Genomic DNA, 12,150 nt, shown 5'->3' with positions numbered 1-12,150 from the left:
ACAACATGCTGTGTGTTCGGCTCCCACCAATACAACTAAATTCACGAATAAATCAAGTACATAAGCAAATCATCTTAAAGAGTAAGATACTCTGTAAGGTAACAAGTGTTGTTTATAATTCGCATACGACAAACTATACCGATCAGATCTACATGACTGCGATTAGGCGGTGTTCTAACCTCATAACCTCGTAACTTTTTAAAGTCTGACTTTAATAAAATATGCCGGTACTCAAAAACAAGAGAATCGTCCTTTCTGGCAACTTTTAAAAAGTAAACGTTGTCAAGGATAACATGAAGCAGCATACAGGACAGATAGCAAGACAAAACAACATGAACGCTCTCTGTCCCGTGTATTGCACTACTTCCGTCTTGACAATGCTACACCAACTGGCCTAAACTTCTAGACTATCGAAGCGCAAACGTTAGGCACAGAATTAAACGCGGATTCGTAGAAATACTGGAGTTACAATCACGACACACCAACAAAACAAGAAGCCTTTTGCAAAGAATAGCGACGCCTCTAAACCACCTCAGCGCCCTGGAGATATTTGTTCGGTGGAGATAGAATGACTGTGACCAAGCAAAAAAATTTCCTTCCCACCCGGGAAATGTGAACAAGTTCGTTTGTCACCAGGAATGTTCAATATTATTTCAAATCCATATGCCCTCGGAGAATTGGCTCTGAATTCTAATACTAAAATAGTTATTTCTCTTCTTCGCATATTATGCGAGGAGGTCAATGCAAGCAAATAAAGTATGAAATCATTTTAAAAGAACGCACGTCGAGTATTTGTAATAAAACTTTTAGGGCCTACGCCCAGCACGGTTATTACGTTTACGAACACACTTTCCCCAATATTTATTTATGTTATTTTATTCTTTGCGTCTTAACACCGCCGCTACTCCTTCATCCGGCCCTCTGAACAAAATGTTTGGAGCAACCAGGGCTAAAGAATCAGCAATCTTAGAGAGGTAACCATGTGTTGGTAGTTTTCGAAAATATTTAGAACTTGTTTCTGTTATTGTTGTTTCCATGTTTCGGCTTTACAGAAGCAGTGAACTGTTTTACTTTTCTGTAAGCGTTATATATAAGTTGGCACTTCAGTGCATCGTGTTTTCTTTAGTGATTATCTGCGACGTGCTGTGATTTTGCATCGAGTGTTTGTCAAGGAGTTAGCCTAGCCCCTGCCACTCCCTCCGCTCACTTATTTTTCGGAATATTGCGATATGTGACCGTTAGCGCAACTCGGGAACGCTAAGTTGAGTGGATGGCTTAGGAGCTGCGAAGTAGAGTTGACAAAAAAAAATATGGCGGGCACTAAACCGTGAGGTCGTCACGGCAGGTCCATCTTGTTCCTGCTGGCATGATTGTTTTCCCTCTTGCGACGCAACGAAGAAACACTTTCAAGACACCTTGGTATAGCGAGCAACAGAACTGTTAAAAGGGTGCAGTCGGGCGAACCCTTCGTTTCTCCCGAGTGCAAAAAAACTCACCATTTCTTGTTCTGTTTTGTTTTCTTTTGTACATACGTTGCAGTAGACAGATTAGCCTAGAGAGTACCTTGGACATTACAGCATCAGTACCTTTCTTTTTCTTTTTTCGTTTAGTAATTCTTATTTAATATAATTCTTGCATTTCATTGCTGTACACTTCAGATTATCGTGCAAGCATTTTATCGCCAAGCTGCACCTGAGCCTCACGTATAATAGGAACACGCTTTCCTTTCGCGTCACTCTTTGGGTATTGATAGTGTCGTCCCTTAACAGCCCCTTCATATAATTCGTCAAGTGCAGGTTCGCGGTGTAACCAATACAAAATATATATAAATAGTTATTATTGGCCCGATTAAATTCTTTTTTTATTCTTACTTTATCGCGCTCTCTGTATTTCTACGTGCATCAGGTGTAGAAGAGATTTCTCTCGATGTATCTTAATTGAGCTCTTTCTCTACGTGGACACACAAATCCGGCGGAAAGACTAGGTTTGCGGCCCCTCAATAATATATATGTCGTCATTTTATTCGACCATATATAGTCTCACAAAATGTGAACGAACGACAGGAAACCGAAAAAAAGAAGGGAAGCGTACCGCTCCTTCTTATTAATTTTTTTTTTACTGTTCCATTTTACCATCACGGAGAAGATCTCTGCTCATTTTTCGATCGCATTTAACCGTATGTAACAGATGTGTTACATTCTGTTAACTTGTTCTTACGAATATGAACACTATGCATCCGTCATGCCATCTCTCGCGGGAGTCTTTTTTTTTCTGTCACTGCTCAACAAACAAATTAGAAAGAGCGCCGTCTTTTTGAGACATCTTTCGCAAGGGCAAGGTTCTTTCGCAACGCCGATGAGCAAATTTCGTCATCCGTCCTGGACGTTTCCAGAGATTGCATCAAGCAGTCTCTTCAATTTCCTGCGAGGAAGTCTGTGTCACACGTGCTCCAGTACAATGTTGGCAAATGGTGAAAAGACGTTTCCCGTCTGGTGGCTGAACTTTGATCGTTTATTCTTTAATCGGCTCCTATAGCATTTCCTGCTCTCCTCCCACTCCTCCCTCCCTGCATATAAGAGTCTCACCATCATTATCCGGTAACGCGGCTTCCCGTTTCTCATCTCGTATGCACTGGCGAAAAATAAAAGTTCTCTTCGTTTTATAGTAAAAAGTTATTCATTGTGTTTTCTTTCTTTTTTTCTTTCCAACTACAATTTGTGGATGTGAACGAAAAACGTTGTGCTTAGCGAAGCTACCGGAGACAGGATGGTGAAATAATAGTGTGGTCGTATAGCACAGAAGAGTGGAATGGCGTGAGTCTTGTCGTCCTTGTATTGTCCACTCGATTCTTATATCTAGAGCAACCGTACATTGCTTTGTTTGTTTTACTTCATTATCGCAATCACCCTGGCACAGTTTCTGAACATGACTATACCTTTCAGCCATTCGGCAGGTTCCTGATTATATTATTCTCGTTTAACTTTGTAAAGGTAGTACATGTTCTTGCTATTAGTTACGTTAGTCTGTCTTGAATTAGGTGAACACGGGAGTCAAGATTACTTGTCGTTTATGCTTCTCTAAAAAGAACGACTGCAAATTTACAGTTATAAGAGAACGCTCTTGTAGGAACGAAATTATCACCTTTTCTATTTTAATTCGCCATCATTAGAAGCAGCTACAGGATAGGAATAGGATTTTTTGACAAAGAATTTTTGGACCACCCATGCCCAGGCCCTCCAAGTGGCGCAAGGAATTCACTGAAATAATTGAATTTCTCAAACTAAAATACATAGAAAACGCGTAAAGTACGACTTATACACAGCCTACAGGTCATGATAGCGTCGTATTGTATTTTTACTATACGAGAAACCACAATTCTGCTACGCAAAAACACAAAGAAAGCCCTTTGCCACCGTTTCTACCATACATAGGACGGCCACGGCGGCCTCCATTTGCACACGCCGGCACGCGAGTATCTCGGGGGCCACGGAGCGGCGCGTCCGATTCCTTGCAGTAGCTCCAGATGGCGCTCGCCTCCGCCGCGTCGCTGCCCACGCAAAAGGGCGCGAGTTAATTTGTTTCCCCTTTATCCTCTGGTAGCTTCAACACTAGTTAAGGAGGGAAGGTGTTTAAGGTCCGAAGTTGGCGCCCCTCCATGATTCGCGTGCACGGTGGCGGCGCGAAGGAAGAGCCGTCGTCCGATAAAGTGACGCTTTATTCAAACGCCGAGGCGTCTGTCAGAGTCCAAGCCCGAAACTCCACCCTTTTAATGCGCTTTTTTTTTCTCTTTTTTTCTGAGAAGTGACCACCGCAAGGACTGTCGTGCGTTAACTCCAACACTTCGGCGCGGCGCGACGTTGGTACTGCTAAGTGAAGACACTGTTCCCCTTCTAATTGTTCCCTGTGATGGAGCAACGGACCAAAGCTTACCATGCCGTGCGAACCCTCTTTCGCCTGGCGCCAAGCATCGGCCAGTGACTCATCTTCTTTCCGCTCTTCCGCGAAAGAACTTTCTTTGACTGGCCGAAGTTGCTCGCTATCGCCTATATCATCCGCCCCTACAACATCCCGACTTTCCTATTGCTGCTGCTCCTCAGTTGACGTGGGATTGGTAGGTCGCAGCTCCGATGCTTGTGTGCCCTCTTCCCTCTCTCCTTCATCTTCTAATGAGGTGTTTTCCCCACTCTCAGTGTTAGTCGCCTGACGCTCATTGCTCGATGGTTCCTCAAATGCGCGCTGCACGGCGTTAGCGTTACGGGTGGGGCATATATAGAGTCACCTGTTCTTGTTCTCTCATCGGAGAATATTGTTCCGATCCTAATTTCGTCGCTTTAAAGTCTATACCCCAATCACATTCCTTCAGGTCATTCAGTAGCTCTTGCCAGCAGTAACGAAGACATTCGTAATCTCCCGGAGTGAGTAAAACTGCCGCTCTAGGTAGTTAACTGATCAGTTACTCCGCAATGCAATGGCACACGCTGAGTAGTGCTGCGCTGAGTAGTAGTGTGGGAAATTCAGTTACAACAGAGCAGTTGGAAAAGCGAAGCAAATTTTCTTCCTCCAATTTCAAAAGAAAAACGCACGCCCCTATATAGCCCACGCAAGCATTTTCTCCAACCATGCTTCCCGTCACAGAAAAAAAAATGGAAAAAATAACGGGTAATGTCATATAAAGAGCCATTATCAGCAATAGAAGTCGGCAGCCGACGGCCTGTAGCTGCTATGGCACTGATAACATGTCAATATTGCAGACATGGGCTGCCGCGTCGCACCTCTTAAGAACATTGCCACCTCCCCCAGAGTAACGTTGTTGCTTTGAAGAGAAACCAGAAAAAACATGGCCGCAGTGAATTTTTTATTCAATTACCCGAGTTACTGCGAACGACAGTTGCGTTCCCCCAACTCGAAAATACATCATCTTAAAGGAAAACCCTCAGTGCTCCTTAGAAACGTTTTGAGCAATCCAATGCTGCCTGGATAACTTCTTCAAATTCTTGGAAAGTATGCTGAGGCCCCACTGAAAGAGGGTGTAGCTTGAGCGACAAGCCGCACGCGTAGGACACACCTCGGTTAACGAGCACTCCAACAGGTGGCCTCTGTTCAAATTGCTTTTACTTCCAAGTGCAATTTTGTGCATTCCCAACGATACACGACACGTCTGCGAATATTGTAGAAAGCACGCACAGCGCAATGATGGAAGAGCGAAGGAAGACCGCGCCACAGTGCACGTGCACCAACGTCGCAGGTGTCAATAGGGGGTATGACGCCCAACATAAGCGCGAAGAAACACAGTCATAAAAGAAGAGGAGGAAGGTGCTAGCTGCTGGTGGATCTAGCCTTGCAAAGATATCGCGACAGTTGCTCCAGCCGAGCAAGGGGGTGGCCCAACGGAGCACAGGTCAGATGTGTCCACTGCACGAAGAGTACAGACTTACTTCATCGAGCGAATGGCGACTATTAAAAATGTGCTGCGAAGTGTCACCACTCGCTAGACCTTGCTGAGAAACTTCGAGAGGAAATTGTCGTGTCCCTGTGGGAGGACAAGTTATCCGCAGCCGTGTACGGACCGCTCAGCATTTGAACCCTTGAAGGAGAGTCTTTGGTTCTTCGACGAACTTAGGGCAATCTAACACAAGTAATGTTTCCAATTCCCATGATTTTGACAAAAGGAGGCGCGCGCTGGTGACACAAAAAGAAGGGCAGGCCACGTCGGCACCCAGTGGAAGTACCGGCAATATGCTCGTGGCGTAGTCGCTAGAACGCTCGGCGCGAAAACGCACGAGCATTTACGTGAAATCAGGCCTGATCGATTTTCTTACGTCATATTGTGCCATAGATGACCGAAAGCGAGACGAAGGATTGAAAGAACTTGGTCGTACCATTCCTTAGCTCAGAACTGCTGTTCACGTAAAATGCCTGATTTGCCTAAAGGTAAGCGTGAAAGTGAGCGTGAAATCCTAATTTTCCGGGGCTTGATCAACGTGAATACATTATTCCGCCTTCGCTTCTGCATAATGGCTCCCTCATCGATAAGTGTGAAGACGTCAGCGCAGAATTGCGGTTGCGCGGCAAACTGACGAGAGCATGCGCAGTACATTGGGATGGTCATTACAGGCCGCAGGCTTCGCAACTTATATGCCATCAAAGGACGTCGTTTCTGTATAGAGGAGTCATTATGACCCTAAAAGTGTTCGGACGTCTCGTCAGCGAGAACCCGTATCTCGACCGGTGATTTTCCGTTCCCGGCCGGATTATACTTCGTCACTACGCCACTTTACGGGACTTCGTTTCGATCAGTTTTGTCCTTTTTTCGCATTATTCGTTATTTCCAGCTACCATTTCACGAAACTTGGACCTGCTAAAGCCCACTATTTTTTTTTTCGCCCGAGAACTATGCGCACGTTTCAGTTCATCCAGCTGGTGCAGCGCATGCGCCACCCTCCGCGTTGTGAGGATGCGGGTAATCAGTCTATGCTTGGCGGTTTCGCGACGGTAAACCAGATCAGAAACCAGTCGACCAGGAGACCATGTAATAGGGTAATAGCAAGCTATAGGCGATCACGGAGATGATGTTATCAAAACTGCAGCGAGGTTTTAATCAAATATGTGACCTCGCAAGGGTTTCAGTTTAGTTTATAACGTAAGCCTAAGCTACAGGTAGTGCAATCTTGGCTATCCTGTAGTGCTATCGCAATACATTCGTCCAGCCACTTCTACATCTCTTTATCGCCATTGCACACTGTACGCGGATGCAGCAGATATTCCACGAGGAAGACAGGCCTATTCTGTTGCACATCGGAAAGCTGTAGCATCACTGTGTCGGGGTGAATGCGGCGGCTGTCTAATTCGCGTGCTGACGGATGCGCTCGGCCTAAAGCCATTTTCGGCGGCCATTCACCAACGCAGTTTGATGGCTTTCAACGCGTTGTGGCCCGCGAGTATCGGCGCGTCAGAGGGAGCTGTTCAACGCACTGTTCATTTCGAGAAACGAAAGCGATGCCTGAATTCGCTTTCTACGCTCTCTTCAAACGCACTTCGCACCTCCAACCGCTCTGCAACATTGCTACAGACGGCCTGCAGTGACCCGTTGTAAAAAATGAGACGCGCAGCCAGCTTGCCGTGCTGTTCTCAATCAGATGCGTAAGCCCTAGTCATCCTTGAATTAAGTATACATGCACCTATGCCACCGAAACACCGGATTATTGTTATTAGAACTACACGCGTTACATCATGTTTTCGAGCATGTCAGCGCGTTACAAAGCGTCACAGAACTCAATACACGCGCTCTCTCTACACGGACTCTTAACTGACTCGCTCGTTGCATTGAGTGAACTAAAGAAAGTGACAAAGAGATTTCACATCTGCCCAACAAATACATCAGCTAAGCAAGTTGTCTCATTTTATCATTACGGTGCACTGGATTCGACGACTCAGTGGAAGTTCGTTCAACAAACTGGCCGACCGAATGGCTCACTCACCATCTGTTTCTGACAAACCATCAGCTGGGCTTCCTTACCTTTGAGCTCTCCTCCAGGTCCAGATGCCTGTTCTCGAAGGGGCCACAGGGGCACTTTTACCTCCGGGTGTCTGCTTCCTTCTCGGCAACCATTCCTGGGAGGACGAAAGTTTGTCTTCCGAGGTTTCTTCCGGCTGGGGTCGCCCTGACACCTCCTGTCACCTGCGCCTGGGCATCTCCCAGCGATAACCTGGCAGATGCCCAGGTTGTCGTCACATATACATTTAGGTCATCAGTGCCTAAATGTCGCACAGCATGAGGATGTAAACTTGCTTGCCCTTGTATTTAATCAATAAGTGTAAATAATTAAACCGGTTTTAAATAAAGTAGAATATCGCACGCATTATGTCACTGTTCTCCTATAGTATACTTAGTTGAAACGATTAAAAAAAAGCTTTGAGAAAAGTATATTCCAACAAGTGTGTTTTTTGCCGCAATTTTAAGAGATAGGCCGAGTTCCCTGTAACATCACGCTTCCTTGTAACGCCATCGCGAACGAAAATAACTTAAGAAAAAATTATGCGCAGGACAAACATGTTGAAATTTGTGTGAAGCGAAGCTTCACAGAAGCGCTTCGTTAAACGCTATAGGACTGATGGTAACGCATATAATTTTTAATTTTATCCTCTGCAACCTGCAATGTCATGCGTGCAATGTTTGTCCGCCATATAGGTCCCACCTTCAATCACGTGCGCATTTTTATGCAATGCATTGCCCATAAGTTTGTGGGCAATGCATTTGCCCATAAGAATATACCACTTGTTCAGTTGTTCGAGTGGGGTTACAAATGGCTAGGTCGCGTTACGGAAAAACCTGCAGTGTCGCCGGTTACCGAAGTGTTTAACTTGGGGTTGCTGAATCTGTGCGCTCTTTATTGCTATAGTAATTGCGCCGACGCTCGTGGCGCATTTCCGCCGTTGGCGCCGCTATCGCCTCCGCCGTGCTGTCTCGCTACCGGCGTCGCATCTTCGTAGACGCGCAGTGGGCTTGGCTGCAAAAAACTACGAAGCGAAGTGAACACACCGTCAAAGCGCCACTCAATCGGCCCGGTGACGGAGCTAGCAGAGCGTTCTGCCTCCCGCGCTGCACTCATGAGCATTGTACGCGAACACGCAATAAACAGCAGACCAACGTTCCTACTAAGCTGTTCCGTGCTTGCTCTGGTCTACTACGCACTAAACGTCAAGCTAGCGTTATCTAACACTTCACTGGTGGCTGACTAAGGCCGACGGGTAATGGTCGGTCGTCGAAGTGCAGCGCACACGAAAGACGAAAGGCAGAGCTATCAAGAGAAGGAGATTCTTGATGACGGGAAGGAAAGGCTGGGTTAAAGTGCAGCGCAATAACTGTCTCTCACCAGAGGACACCTCAACCGCGCTGCACAGGGGGTAGGGAATGAAAGTAGAGGGAGAGAAAGTGCTATCAAGAAAGCGCTCCGGCGGCGGGAGAGGAGGATGGCAGTCACGTTACGCCGGCGCTTGCACAACGCGCACGTTATGACGAATCGGCTGACGTGTCCGTCTCTACTGCAGCCCGCCACAGACTGTGCTGGCTAACGGCGCTGTTCTGCACGGTATTACGCAATGAAATAACAAACGCTACCTAATTAGCCTCACTGCAACAAATATACGCCTTCAAGGGCATCACTCGTTTAATAAAGCGAATAACTTTCAATAAGCCTTCGGCTATTCGCTTACATTTAATCTTCGTCGGTGGCATCTGCACAGTATTTTTCGCTTGCGCTCGGAAGAATAGCGTGCATGCCATGCTATTATCGCTACATAAGCGAAGTTTTGTTAAAGGCTTTGCCATTGCGCTTCTTTTCCTTTCTATTTATCGCAGTCCCGCTCTCAACACTAGAAGTGACAGTGCGAGCGACAACTTTGGCGAGGCCACATTCGAGCTCGCGCTCTAAAACACGCCATTGTTGTTGACGTATGCATGGTGTATGCAGAAGAAGGCGGCATTTGATCCATGCGGTTTGATGGAGATCGGTGGCAATATGTTTCCCCTCCCCACGTACAGTGCCGCTCGAATATATTGCGACAGAGGACTTTCCCAACACAGCTGCGAAGTGGTTCGCTTCATACCTCTTCAGTTTTTCTTCCTCTTGTCGACGTAATCCTGTTACTAGCTGTCAATATTGCCATTATAGAAGAAAATCATGGAGCAACGCTGCGCCGGTAGGGCGGAATCGCTTCTGGCGCTGTCGGCCGACAATCTTTCCCAGCCATCTCGGCTCAGTGTTGCGGAGACGTCCCAGGGGCGAATCTCCGCTTGGCTGCCATTGGTTGTTTTAATGCAGAAGATCTTTCACACTAGCGCCAAGGTCCCCATCAGTTACGGCCCTAGTAGGAGGGCGATACTTTGGCGAAATGGCGGCGCACACGATTGTTTACGTTGTCATGTCAACAGGACCGCACGGCGCCTCCTCACCCTAGCACAGTTAGTTCTTTTTTTATTTTTTGTTTTTATCGTGACGACCCGCTTCGCTAGATTTCCACCCTTTCATAATCCCGCGCACCTTTACTTTTGCTTTCTTTTTGCCTGTCCGTGGTGAGTATTATTTCGCTTTTTTTTTTTTCGTACCGCGTGCACGCGCTACGCCAGGCATTGGCGCGCGGTGGACCGTGGATTCTATATGTGTTTGCACGCACGCAGTCTTGTCCATACTTTGAGTATGGCAGCATATGCCGGAACATATACAAACTCCAGTTCAAACACAACAGATTTTTGGAATCGTTTTACTGACATCCGTTTCCGAAAACAATTATTTTCGTATAGCTTAGTATGATACACGTTCAGAAAATGAACAAAAGTGAAAAATGCATGACATGTACATGTCTACTAAAGAGCACAAAAGTTCACAGACAGTGAAATAACAAAAACATAAAACTCAAGAAAACACAAAGGCCGTTTCATGTATACGCACATCAAAAAAGATTTTATATAATGCCCTAAAGACCAAAGTGTAGAAGAGCTTCTGATATACTCACGAAGATATTGCCCAACACTGCACGACGTGTATGAGATAGTCATGGCAACAAAAGGAAGGGAATATTCTTTGGTAATGGCAAAAGCAGTTACCCGCAAAATACCTCAAAAATATAATAAAATGCCAAGATTGTTTCATTGACAGCCATACGATAAAAAAGAAATAACTTATATACCTGCAAAAAAGTATATGAAACGCGTGACATGCTTATTGCTACTAAAAAAAATCAAAAAGCCATGGCAGAACAAAAATAACATTGTACTAAAAATGGAGATACACATTATCACGTTATTTTGCACTTGGCCCCAACTTGAGTAACGGTGACAAGGGAGAGCAGAAGGTAGTCAGCTTTTGCAGCAGTACATAAAAAAACATTCTCAGAAAGGCCTATTCCTAAATCAAAGACCAGGTGAAATAGGCCAACAACACGACTTTTCTTTCACCACGAATACAATGCTTAGCAGTAACATTACGTTACTTAAGGCACTAATTCATACCTACTGGGCACTCCTTTGTGTAACAAATACGATCTGTAAAAATCCGCGTATAGGACTCCTGCAATACCCATGCTTTCTAGAAAAAAAGCGCATCATGTCTACACATGAAGGTTGTTCGAGCCGTTTTCCCATCGGCAATTACTGAGATAATACATAAACACGAACAGTTTACTTTCGGCTGTTAGTACATTTGCAGAACGGGGACACCCAGAAAAGGCCCTGAGGGCGGAATGGAAAGCTGGGCGAGTTACTAAAGTTGCAGAATAAGAATTGGCCCAGAAAAAGTTCATAGACCAGGTGACAATAAGGAGAAACATCTGTCAGCTTTCTCTATTGGTAAGAGAAAAGCGTAGCACAATCAAGGCGCAACGACGTCCGGAAAGTCATGGCGCACACACATGAACAGGGCCCTGTATGTGTATATGCACCTTCCGACGTCCTTGGGTCTCACCTGTTGTCTTTAGGCACCCTTAAGAACCTTGTAGGGCTTGTTCTTGGGGTATTCGTGCACTACTACACAATGTCCGAGCGGTGCGAGTCGTGTAACGGGTGAACCATCGCGAAGCACAAGCACACAGCTATTGAGGACCACGAAACCGGTGAAACTGCCCACGCCGGTCAACGCACAGCAGGGCAGGCTTCGCGATAACAGAAGATAACGAAACATGAACGTTCATGGAGCGAGCTAAGCTGGGCCGGTGAGCGCGCGTGGAGACAGGCGTAGGTGAGGGAATTGCGAGGAAGAGCGCACACTGATGTGCGCATGCCTATGCTGAAAAAGGTATAAATGTCCGGTGAATTTCAAATAAACTTCCAGTTGGCAGTCAGCGCTTGTCTGTGGTGTTTGCTTCCTTGTGTCCTCGTCTTTTTCGCCCTGTTTCACCTCAGTTCTAAGTATGAACCAACTAGCCCTCATCAAGATCTTACTAAGGGGAGTGCAGTTGGGAAGAGGGGCGAAAGGGCACATCCTCCTGGATCGACGCGTGCCCGCGCGCGCCGATCTAGGAGGCCACGCAAGGGAAGCAGATTTGCTTTCCCGCCTTCCTGATGGATGGCGCCAATTAACTCTGCCACCGAAGCGGCGGAGATTCCGAGGCCGGGTGACGTGTCATACACGAAGCCCCCTGCTGCTCTGACAAGCA

The 12,150-nt window shown here is 46.3% G+C and overlaps 2 protein-coding genes across 3 annotated transcripts in view; one reads left to right on the top strand and one right to left on the bottom strand.

Annotated features, from left to right (window-relative positions):
* The window catches only part of LOC135908781 (oxytocin receptor-like), a 63,345-nt gene that overhangs the window by 11,973 nt on the left and 39,222 nt on the right, over positions 1 to 12,150 (top strand). The gene's annotated exons all lie outside the window — the stretch shown is intronic.
* The window catches only part of LOC135908588 (neprilysin-2-like), a 62,527-nt gene that overhangs the window by 37,634 nt on the left and 12,743 nt on the right, over positions 1 to 12,150 (bottom strand). The window contains exons 1-2 of one of the 2 annotated variants that reach the window (XM_065440509.1): positions 11,460 to 11,638; positions 7,517 to 7,706 (exon numbers count right to left, since the gene is read on the bottom strand). The gene's annotated coding sequence lies outside the window, so the exon portion shown is untranslated. Of the gene's footprint in view, positions 1 to 7,516; positions 7,707 to 11,459; positions 11,639 to 12,150 lie in introns of those variants that run through there. The other variant, XM_070531750.1, reaches the window with a different exon arrangement.

Source organism: Dermacentor albipictus, chromosome 1 (assembly GCF_038994185.2).
Source record: "Dermacentor albipictus isolate Rhodes 1998 colony chromosome 1, USDA_Dalb.pri_finalv2, whole genome shotgun sequence".
Classification (NCBI taxonomy): domain Eukaryota; kingdom Metazoa; phylum Arthropoda; class Arachnida; order Ixodida; family Ixodidae; genus Dermacentor; species Dermacentor albipictus.
This window is presented reverse-complemented; position numbering and strand designations above follow the sequence as displayed.